The following is an 11,039-nucleotide window of genomic DNA, read 5'->3' on the forward strand; positions in this document are numbered from 1 at the left end:
CTGCCATCTGGTGGACAAACATGTGAAGTGCAGCGTGAAGCTACAAATGAAACTGCTTCAGCTACGTTTATATATAACATACTATAACCTATATAACTATATGTATAGTGTATTATGTAGGTGTTAGAGCTGGGGGTAGAACTGCTGATGGCCTGGTTGTTATTTATGTTCCCCATGGTTCACCAGCTCTCACACAACATCATCACCAATGATCCACGTCCTTATAAACCTCTGAATCAGGTCCTGAAGCAGTGACGTCCTGAGTGAAGACCTCACTGATCACATGACTCTGGTCACCTGGACTCAGTGTTTCTGAAGCAGTGTGCTGGGTTTTTAAAAATACGTGGCTGCTGCCTGATGTTGGGCCCACAGAGGAAGACGACTCACTCGCTCTTCTTCACTTCCTCCTTAAACATGTGGAAGGAGAGCAAAGTGCTGCCAGACTCTTATTTCTGACAGGAACAGAAGAAACCACAGCAAACTGGTCCAGTTCTTCATCTTCATCACAATCTGTTTATTTCTGATGGTGTCTTCAGTCTGAGGTTTGAAGTTTCCATGTCTGTGTGATGTGTGGTGTGAAGGCTGCTGGTTAAACTGGGACTCACTGTTTAAAGCACTGAGTGCTCATAGAGAGATGCTCCATGAGTCCCAGTACAGACTACAAACATGGTGGAAACTTAGCTTTGATATCCACACACTCTGCACGTCTGTGAGTAACTGTGATGAAGATGTGCAGAGATCTGTGTCCAAACAGGAGAAAGACTGTAAAGACTCTGTGCTTCTAACAGCCTCTGTTAACATATGTGAGGCTGTTTGTTGTTGTTGCCATGGAGCTTTGCACTGTTTGGGTCAGCAGGTCATGTGATCAGGTTTGTTCTGCTGGACGATGGTTCAGTGTCAGGGTTTGTTTGCATTCATCAATAAATATCTAAATAAATCAAAGACTCCATGTTTGTTCTTTCATCATGTGACCTCTGCTCATCCATCTCTGTGTGTATCAGGATACATTTGGTTCATAATACACAGAAAAATCAGAGTTATTACCTGTAATAAATGTGAAAGATTCCTGCAGTGATAACCAGGCAGGACTGAAACACATCCAAGCTGTCACCACGGTAACAGCACCGTCCATCCACAGGTGAGGGGAGGAGCAAAAAGAGGGACTTTGACCATTTTATACTAAAAACACTCAACTAATGTTTCTAATATGAAACAAATAAGCCCACATTAATGTGAGCGTTTATTAAATAATAATAATGATGATTTCCTCCTGATCTCATTTCCACAGCAGAGAAAACTGTGGTGTATATTGAGGTGGAGGGTGTGGTCTATGGCTCAGGTGTACAGTGAGGGTGGGGTGCACCACAGCAGCATGCTGGGACTGCTGAGGGTGGAGGAGGGAGTGATGATGACATCAGAGCTGCAGCACAGAGACCAGTGAACACACAGTCTGTTCATCTTTGCATAGATACAATATACAGCACAATATTGAATGACAGACACGCTGTGGGAGCTTCCACAGATACACTGACGTCAGCATCCAGAGTCCTCCTGCTGCTCCCCCCTCAGAGCCCCGTGATCAGCACCAACACATTCAGTTAGATGACAGAGTCCAGCTGCAGCTAGAATCAGCTCCCCTCTGTGAACAACAGCACAGCGTCAGTGTTTCACACTCAGTGAAAGGAGGAAACAGCAGAAGAACACCATGTGTGCTACGTTTCCCAGGACACACTACAAACTGCACAAATACAGAGCAGCACGTGGAAGGACCTGGAGCTGCATTTACAGAGCTGCAGACAGCGTGATGTCCTGTATGGACAGGTGGAAGGAACCAAGTCCTCAGCTGGAACACTCGTGTTTGTCCACAGACAGGAAACACAGCAGGAAACTTCCTCACAGAAGTGCAGCTCATGGATAACACACTTCCTGTCAGTCAGAATGAGGCTGCAGCCAAACACAGAAAGGTGTTTTTGTCCAGATGAGCCCAGAGAAGAAACACGAGTGTTCACAGACATCAGAAGCTCAGAGAGGTGAAACATGAGGTTGGAGTCCTCGTCAGCATCCAGAAGAGCTGCTGTGAAACCCTGAGTACTCATGACAGACTCTGATGGCACAAACACATCATGATTCAAACAGAAAGACAAACATGGAGCTCCTGATCCTCCTGCATGAGAACAAGCTGACATGAGCGCTGTGTCTGAGAGTGTCTCCCTGTCACAGTGACAATAACACAGCTGCTGCTCACAGTCATTAAACTGACCTGAGGTCAGCTGTGCTCCTTACATATGAACCATGTGACCTCACATCAGTGCTGTGGATGACTGTAGTCATAGAAGAGTAGAGCTGTAGCAGGTGGTGTGAGGAGGAGGTGGTGTATTCTAGTTAACGCAGTACTGAAACACTCCAGCAGAGGGCGCTGTTAAGTCCTTATTGTAACACAGTTACTGTGTGCAGTTAGACTTCATACATAATCTGCACTTATTTCCATCAGACATGCTGTCAGTAAATGATTGGTTTCTATACATTTCTAAACACAAAACCTCTTCACACTTCTAACATGCACATTTACACAACTAAATGGCAGTATTGATGAAAAGAAACACATTCAACAAATCCATTTAAACCTTAAAACAAACAAAAGGAAGCATCTCTATGGACAAACAAACCCCTCCACTTGGTTTGACCTGCTGATGTCATGTGTGACATCAGCAGGACTTTAAAATGAGGAAATGCCGGGCGGGCGTTTCCCCACACCTGACCCTCATGAAGACTGAAAAGACAAACAAAGTAAGAACAAATGACTTAATCTGTAACATAATAAAATGTAAAGAAACATGTAACTGAGTATTCAGCTTCATTTGCAGAATGTTTGATTTGCCAGCAACTGAATGCTTCCACACACAAACCCGGCATAGTGAGTGAAGCAATGTTACTTAACAAATAGCAAATCATAGCAAATACATAGAAACAGAATAATGTGTTTAATATGCAAAAGAAGAAGAAGAAGTAAACACATATGGGACAAATGGAGACCATTGCAGCTCATCCACCAGTGGGGTAAAAAGAGCAACCAAGAAAGTGGCAGCCTGCACGGCCACAGATGTGCTGGAGGAGCTAGAAGCTCTACCCATGGAGAAACTCCTGGAGAACCTTGCTAAGCCTAACAGGGGACAGGTACTTCTGCCCAACCTGGCAGCCACAAAGTGAACTCATTTAGGTAAAGATAACCACATGCACCTAACCAGCCTGCACCAGCCTGACATTTCTTCCTCCTAAGTAAAAACCAATGGATGGATTGAACTTAGAGTCTCAGCTCAGTTTTCTATTTTGACCACCTACACCCCAAGATACTCTTTTAAAAAGTGTTGTTTCAGATCCCTTTGAAGTTCATAAAGGGCCTGTTCATTTTCATTCAGATGTTTTATTACATAAATGTTACTGTTTTCTTTTGATTTATGCTCCCACTACACTGCACCTCTACAAACAACAATGCCACGGACTGTCAGCTGCTTTTACATGCTGTGAACATGAGTAGGTTTGATCAGAGTTTCAATTATCAAAGAAAAGACAAACTGAGCAAAAAGAAGGAAAAAAAGACCAACTTCTTCCCAACTGACAAGAAAAATACTCGTCATGTTTTCATAATAAAGGATCAGGCTCCTGTTGAGATTCAGGGATTCTTTTATTGATACCATATAATTTGCCTTATGAAGAATGTATTAATAACATGTTTCACAGTATCATTTATCAGTAATATTTCCTACGGGGTTTATATTGCATTGAATATGTCTGTCGTCACATTGACCTTTCTATTTTTACAGATTGAGTTCATTTTATACACAATGCATGAATGTGCTTGGTTAGAGTTGATGTTCCATTCCAGAAGGTTTTAAGCTTCACTGGTGAGAGTGTCCAGATGATACATGCTGAGGGGAGATGAGAACATAGCAGGTTAATTGCATGCACGCTTACAATACACATATTAATTTAGTAGTAGGTCTGCGTGAAGGCCTAAGCGTCTTCTACTTCAGTTTGAGACTGGCTGCAAAAGTACTTACTACTTAGTGATTAATGACGAGGGTCCATTATTAGCTCTCAGAGATGCTAAGACCTGAAGTTATTACCTTAAAAGGCAAGTAATGTAGAAAGGAGAAGTTATATGTCGGTGTAAGGTTATATGTACGTGATGTACCCTTGTCTGCACGGGTTGAACTTTTGCCCGTCTGTCACCATGTATTTTTGAACTGTATTGACGTAGGTGTGATATTTTACCCTATAAAACCAGAACCCAATGTATTCTTGTCAGAGCAACCCATTCTGTATGCTGACGGTTGGTTGTTCTCCTGTGACAATAAAACTCATCGTTTGATTGCACTTTTCCGGAGCCTCCGTAGTTTGTTGTCTGGTCTAAAGTTGATCGATCTTGCAACATTTGGTGGAGAATGCGGGCAACTGAAGACCAGTAGAACGAGGTTCAGGTGTTTGTTGTCGGCGAAGGTTGAGGCCGGATCGGTGGATCAGACGGCAGACGTCACGGTGATCCATGGAAAGGTGTGGCTATATCAGTGATGTGCTCATTGGCTGTATTTTTGGGAATATTGGTCATCGCTGGTTGTTGTATCATTCCTTGTGTTAGAGGATTGTTGGTAAAGATAGTGGCAAGGGTTGCGAACCCTGGCTGGGTTGAGGGCATCTACCAGATGAACCTGGAACCCATAGAGTGGGGCAGGGAGTGATACTGTCACGAGCTGAAAGCAGGGACTCAAGCGCAGAGCAGGTTGATGTCTCAGAACACGATTTATTTACACACCCGTGCAATAATATATACAGTGACGGGAAATTCAGGGTTCCAGGGGATTAGGGGAAGGCTCTCTCTCTCTCACGCTCGCTCACGTCCTCACACACGTTCGTACCGCGGGGAGGTCACAGGTCCGGGAAGATAAGCTGGAACAGGGAAAGGGAGACATCACTCACAAATCACGAAGGCATAAAGGTGTAAGACCACGGGAGCTGGAAAGGTAGACTAACGTCAGTAGCGCAATCATCCCGCGATGAGAGGATCTGTGACCCAGCCTCAAATAGAAGACGGATAATCAGCTGATCGCCAACAGCTGTGAGAGCCAAGGGCGGGAGCCAGCTGTGAGCTCCGCCCAGGCAGAGAGATAGGGGGAGAAAGAGAAAAAAAACACAAGTGTAGCCTTGTGAGGCCGGCTGGGCAGGCACAGGGACCATGACAGATACAACATAACATACAACACTCCTTCCTTAAAAGTTATAATCCTACTTAAGTTATAGTGCAAACGCTTAAGCAACAAATATACTTGATGCTAATTAATTAATATTTCCCTTTGATGTTGCAACTATGCGGTCACTTCTGTCTTTAAACAAAATAATATTTTCCAGTTACAGAAATCATAAAGTCCAAACTAAAGTGCTACTGTTGCTATATGCATTTTATATAAATCATGGATGATGGTCCTGACATGAAGGAAGAGAAAGTTACAGGTTGCATCCTTTGACTTTGTCTCCGTGCCTTTGGGCCATTTTCAGAAGGACAGATGTTTCTGTTCAATTCTTAAATCAATTTTTTCAAACACAAACACTATTTTAAAGCTTCTAGAGAGTAAAATATTAATGATAATTATAATAACAATAATAAAAACAAAAGCTCTCAGATCCATCAAACCAAGCAGCAGAAAGAACAATAACTGAAGAGAAAACTTTAACCTTGTAGACTTCATTATGTTCCAGCTGCTCTACAGACGCTGTGACCTCGAACTTAAGCAGGTCGTAACGTATGTGCAGCTCAATAACTTCATAATCAGACCCTGTGGTATTTAGGCAGCAGAACAACTAAGAATAACAACTACAAATAATGTTTTTAGGTTTCTGTTGTACTGCAAGGTTCTGTACAGGAGAACCAAACCAAGAGCAAATATTACGTCTCATTTACACCTGAGCATGAACATTTAGCAAATTGAATCATCTTTGTTTAGATGCAAGAAGAATCATATAGAAACGAAAAAGTAGAAATAGAAATCCAGAGCAAAGATATCCTCTAATTCAGCGTAGCACATGTGCAGCTGCTGCGATTCACGTAAGCATTCGGCTCGTCACTGTTGCAGATTTTTCTCTCACTGTTCTGGCTCACAGCGCTGCAAACACAAAAATAAATATCCCCAAAGGTGTGAAAGGGAGCTAATTAGTAAGAGTATTGTTACTCTCCGCAGGAGTAGTCCAGCAGTAGAAATCAGTCCAATAACAAGGTGTGTAACATCTAGCAGGGTGACAGAAAAACCCAGGGTAACTTCTAAGGACCTCAACGTCTCTCTCACATTGTGTTTTTTAAACATGCTTCCATTTGTCACTTCAGTCTTTACTCTGAAATACAGGAAGAGAAATCATGGCTGAAACAATTTCTCATGAAACCAGGGGTGTGGTCCAACAGTCAGTTTGGTGAGGAAGGTTCCTAACTGAGAGAAGTGACCCAGAAGTATCTGTGTAGCAGCCACAATGAATCCAGATCATGAGCTTTATTAACTGATCAAAGTCTCTTCTTTCATCTTCTGTATCATTCAGTTTGCATTGGTAATGCCCATTATTGTAATGCTTTTTTAAGACCAGCAAAACTTTATTTCACTTTGGGTTAGCTGGGATAAGTGATGGATGGAGGGAATTTTACTTCAGCCACAGAAATCCTAAACAGGAAGGAGGAGCAGAGTTACAGTGGATCACTATCCAGCAGGGAAACAAGGTTTATTTCAATTTCTTGGCCATGAGTGAGATTTACTGAGTGGGCAAATTAGGGAGACGACACCATCAGATCCCGAGCCCTCCATGTGTTAATCAAGAGACGGCTGCTGTGCTACATCCATAAATAATGAATAAATTAGGAGCTAAAGCTGAAAGGACAGTTTATTTGTACCATCTTCACGTGAACACATTCAAGAACATCACAGATGAAGAAACATTAAAAACTTCCACACTACATAAAGCAAGAAAAATAGTTTTTCTTTCAGGTGGTTTCAGAAAAACAGAAACATCAAACATCTCCAAGACTCTCTTTGAAAGAACTAAAAACCTTTGTTCTCATGGTCCAATCATGAGTGAACTCCCCGATGAAGCCTTGTGTGCTAAAACATGTCAGAGTTTTAAAGGTTAAACATGAGTTTCCAAAACGTTTTGCTGGAGAACAATGAACTATTTGACTGAGTTTCAATCATTTACAGACGAGCAAAACCAGGACAGAGAAAAAAGGACAAAACTGACTCAGTAAAACACAGAAAAGAAGATCCCATGTAGATCTGTATTATGTAGAAGTTCATCCCAGCAACCAGTTCAGTTCAACACAAGTTTAAATGATTCTATCTGAACTCTGTGGAGCCTGATCTCAAGCTTTTTGAGTCTGACACAGAAACCAGAGGATCTTTCTGTGTCTTCAGATTCACTGTGATCCAGTGATGGGAGTGATTTCAGCCCTGAGTGATCGCGCTGATGTTTGCACAGAGCAGACAATGAGGTGAATGTTTGGGCACATTGGTAACAGTGAAACAGTTTATTAGTAACGTGGGATCGTTTGTGTGCAGAGTATGAACTGAGATTCCTGAAGCTCTTGTCACACTGGTCACAGCTGTAGTTTCCTTCCATGTGTCCACGTTCATGAATGTTACGATTACCTGACTGTGAGAAGCTTCTCTCACAGTGTCTGCACTTGTGTGGTTTCTCTCCTGTGTGGACTCCTTTGTGTGTTTTAAGCTGACTTGCAGTGGTGAAGGATGACCCACACTGATCACAGAGGTGCTTTTTAACCCCACTGTGAATCAGTTCATGTTGTTTTAACTCACTTGATGTGGTGAAGCTTCTCCCACATTCTTTGCAGTATTTCAGTTTGTCTCCAGTGTGTCTACGTTGATGTCTTTTTAGGGCCTTTTGCCAACTGAAAGTTTTTCCACAGAGGTCACAATGAAAGTCTTTCCCACCACCACAGTGATGACAGGGTTGAGAACTGGATCCATCTGTGTCACTCTGCTTCTAAACAAAGACACAAAGACAGTGTAAGTCAGTCCTTCAACATTTGTATCCTGAACGTCGCCTGAAATAAAGAGCATCTCTGCAGACGTCCAACTACATTTGACTGTTTCAGTTAACACACTCAGTTTACTGGGCTGCAATAACTACAATACTACCACCATAATACTACAGTAATACTAAAATCATAACTGAAAGGAAAATCTGAATAATCACTCAGAGCTGCTTTTCCATGGAGTAGAATTGCTAACATGCTAACACAGTTTAATGAGCAGAGTTGTTCCAAACAGTCAGGCTAAAATGACAAGATAACAATATAAATACATACCTCACAGTAGCTGCACTTGTAGAGTCTCTTTCTGGTGTGGATCTGTTGGTGTTGTCTCAGGTGCTGTGGAGTTTTAAAAGTCTTGTCACACAGGTCACATTGATAAGGTCTCTCCTCAGTGTGGGTAAACATGTGTTCTTGTAAGTGTGTGTGAGTTGTAAAGTATTTGCCACACTGTTCACAGCAGTACACATCATGTCTGGTGTGAATGCGTAGGTGTTCATTTCGTCTCCCTCTCTGGCTGAAAGTTTTTCCACAGATGTCACAGCTGTATGGCTTAATTCCAGAGTGGGTAACTAGATGCCTCTGTAAGTGGCTACTTTGAGTAAAAGCTCTGCCACACTGATACCAGCTGTACGCTTTAACTCCACTGTGGATGAGTTGGTGTTGTTTTAGGGAACGCTTCAAGGAAAAAGACTTTCCACACAAGTCACAGCTGAACGGTCTCTCTCCAGTGTGGATGACCTGATGCTGTTTTAGTTTAGCCCTCACAGTAAAACCCTTCCCACACTCGTCACAGCTGTATGGCTTAATTCCAGAGTGGGTACCTAGATGACTCTGTAAGTGGCTACTGCGAGTAAAAGCTCTGCCACACTGATCACAGCTGTACGCTTTAACTCCACTGTGGATGAGTTGGTGTGTTTTTAGGTGACCCTTCAAGGAAAAAGACTTTCCACACAAGTCACAGCTGAACGGTCTCTCTCCAGTGTGGATGACCTGATGCTGTTTTAGTGAAGCCTTCAGAGTAAAACCCTTCCCACACTGATCACAGCTGTACGCTTTAACTCCACTGTGGATGAGTTGGTGTGTTTTTAGGTGACCCTTGAAGGAAAAAGACTTTCCACACAAGTCACAGCTGAACGGTCTCTCTCCAGTGTGGATGACCTGATGCCGTTTTAGTTTAGCCCTCACAGTAAAACCCTTCCCACACTCGTCACAGGTGTGTTTTTTCTCTCCCTTTCTTCTGTGAGGTTTGTCGGCCTCCTGAGAGCGCTGACTTCTGGCTCCATGTTGGTCCTGCAGTGACAGAGATACAAACAGAGGCAGTGAGTGAAATGCAGTCGTGGAACAAACTCAACCTTCAAACTCCATTAACACTAGTTTTAAACCTGAAGGTGGACCGTGGCACCAAACACCTTAAAGGTCTCTTATCCCCACCTGCTGGTAGTTCTAACACATTACATCCAACCTGCTGTTAAAGATAATTCATGACTGTTCAAACACTAAAATCATGCCCATCCTTCCTGATTGTACACACACACACACACACACACACACACACACACACACACACACACACACGCACACACACACACATTATTTTATAATTTAGATTATTTCGTTGTTTCCTATTACATATTTCTATAATTTGTATAGATTTATACAGAATTATTCAGTGATAATAAATCCTATGTTTTTTATTCTAAAGGAACCCCGTTAGCTTCCACAACAGATGTTGCTCGTCTTCCGTCAAATACTCACATAAAATATTACACAATAAAGTGGATTCAAGATATCCACATAATTTCACTCTTACATCCACAGTGAGGTTTCACAATTGTTCAAATATAAGCAATCAATAATAATAATAATAATATCAATAACATTGAGGCACATTACACAAATTTCAAAAACAAATCATGTCTTACAATATTTACAACAACTAAAAGCTCTGTAAATCGGCTTTTAAGTGTTCATTGAAGTTTTGAATAATTCTCTAATTTTTTAAGGCAACTTATTCCACTTAAAAGTTGCTCTAAATGTAACAGTTTTACAAAACGTTACTTTTAACTCGAGCATTTACTAAATTACAGCTTGTTGAAAACTGTGTAATATGATGATGTATTTCATCTGGATACTGCAGCTGAGCAGAATAAATGTGGTGTGTTTAACAGAATTGCTTTCTTTAGAACTACAAGTAAGCCATAGAATATTTTAGCCTGTACAGGAAGCCAAGAAAGGTTATTATGCATTTGATCAATATTAGTATAGTATGAACATCTTCACACTAATCTGGACGCCTTATTCTGGACTAACTGAAGTCTGTTAAGATCTGTCTTATTAGCTGCTGACCAAATGATTGAACAATACTCCAGATGAGACATTACTAGTGCATTAATGACATCTTTCATAATGAAGAAGTGATACACAAAGAGCATTTCATAGCCATAGCTATGCCTTGTCGGCAGAGTTATGTGACATTAGTGATGTTTGTACTTTCAGCGTTAACTTGGTTTTAAAGCCTTTAAAATATACGCCGTTCAATAGTCGACCTTAATCTGACAGAGAATGTGATGATTTTGTGGATAATTAAAGTCAGTCATATATCCACAAACACAACAAGCTGAAAGTCAGTGATGCTGCTCGGTTTGCAGTCCTGAACATCACGGCACAAGCAGGATCCACTGCACTGTTAATGTTAGCTGTGTTATATTGCTGCCTCTGTTCGGTGGTGTCGAGCCAAACGCACTTTAACGTGTGTTTGAACGAGCTGACGGTTCACTCGTTAAGCTGAAAGAAAGATGCTTTAATCACAGCAGTCACACATGTGTCCACTGCACCATCTGGAACTCTTCTTGTTTACACTCGTAATAACACAAACACTAAATCCTGCTTCTCTGGTGCTGTTGTGTAGCAGTGTGTACACCTGAGACTGTCACCTGTCTGTCTGTCCTGCACTCTC

The sequence above is a fragment of the Rhamphochromis sp. 'chilingali' genome (assembly GCF_963969265.1).
Source record: "Rhamphochromis sp. 'chilingali' genome assembly, chromosome: 1".
Taxonomy (NCBI): domain Eukaryota; kingdom Metazoa; phylum Chordata; class Actinopteri; order Cichliformes; family Cichlidae; genus Rhamphochromis; species Rhamphochromis sp. 'chilingali'.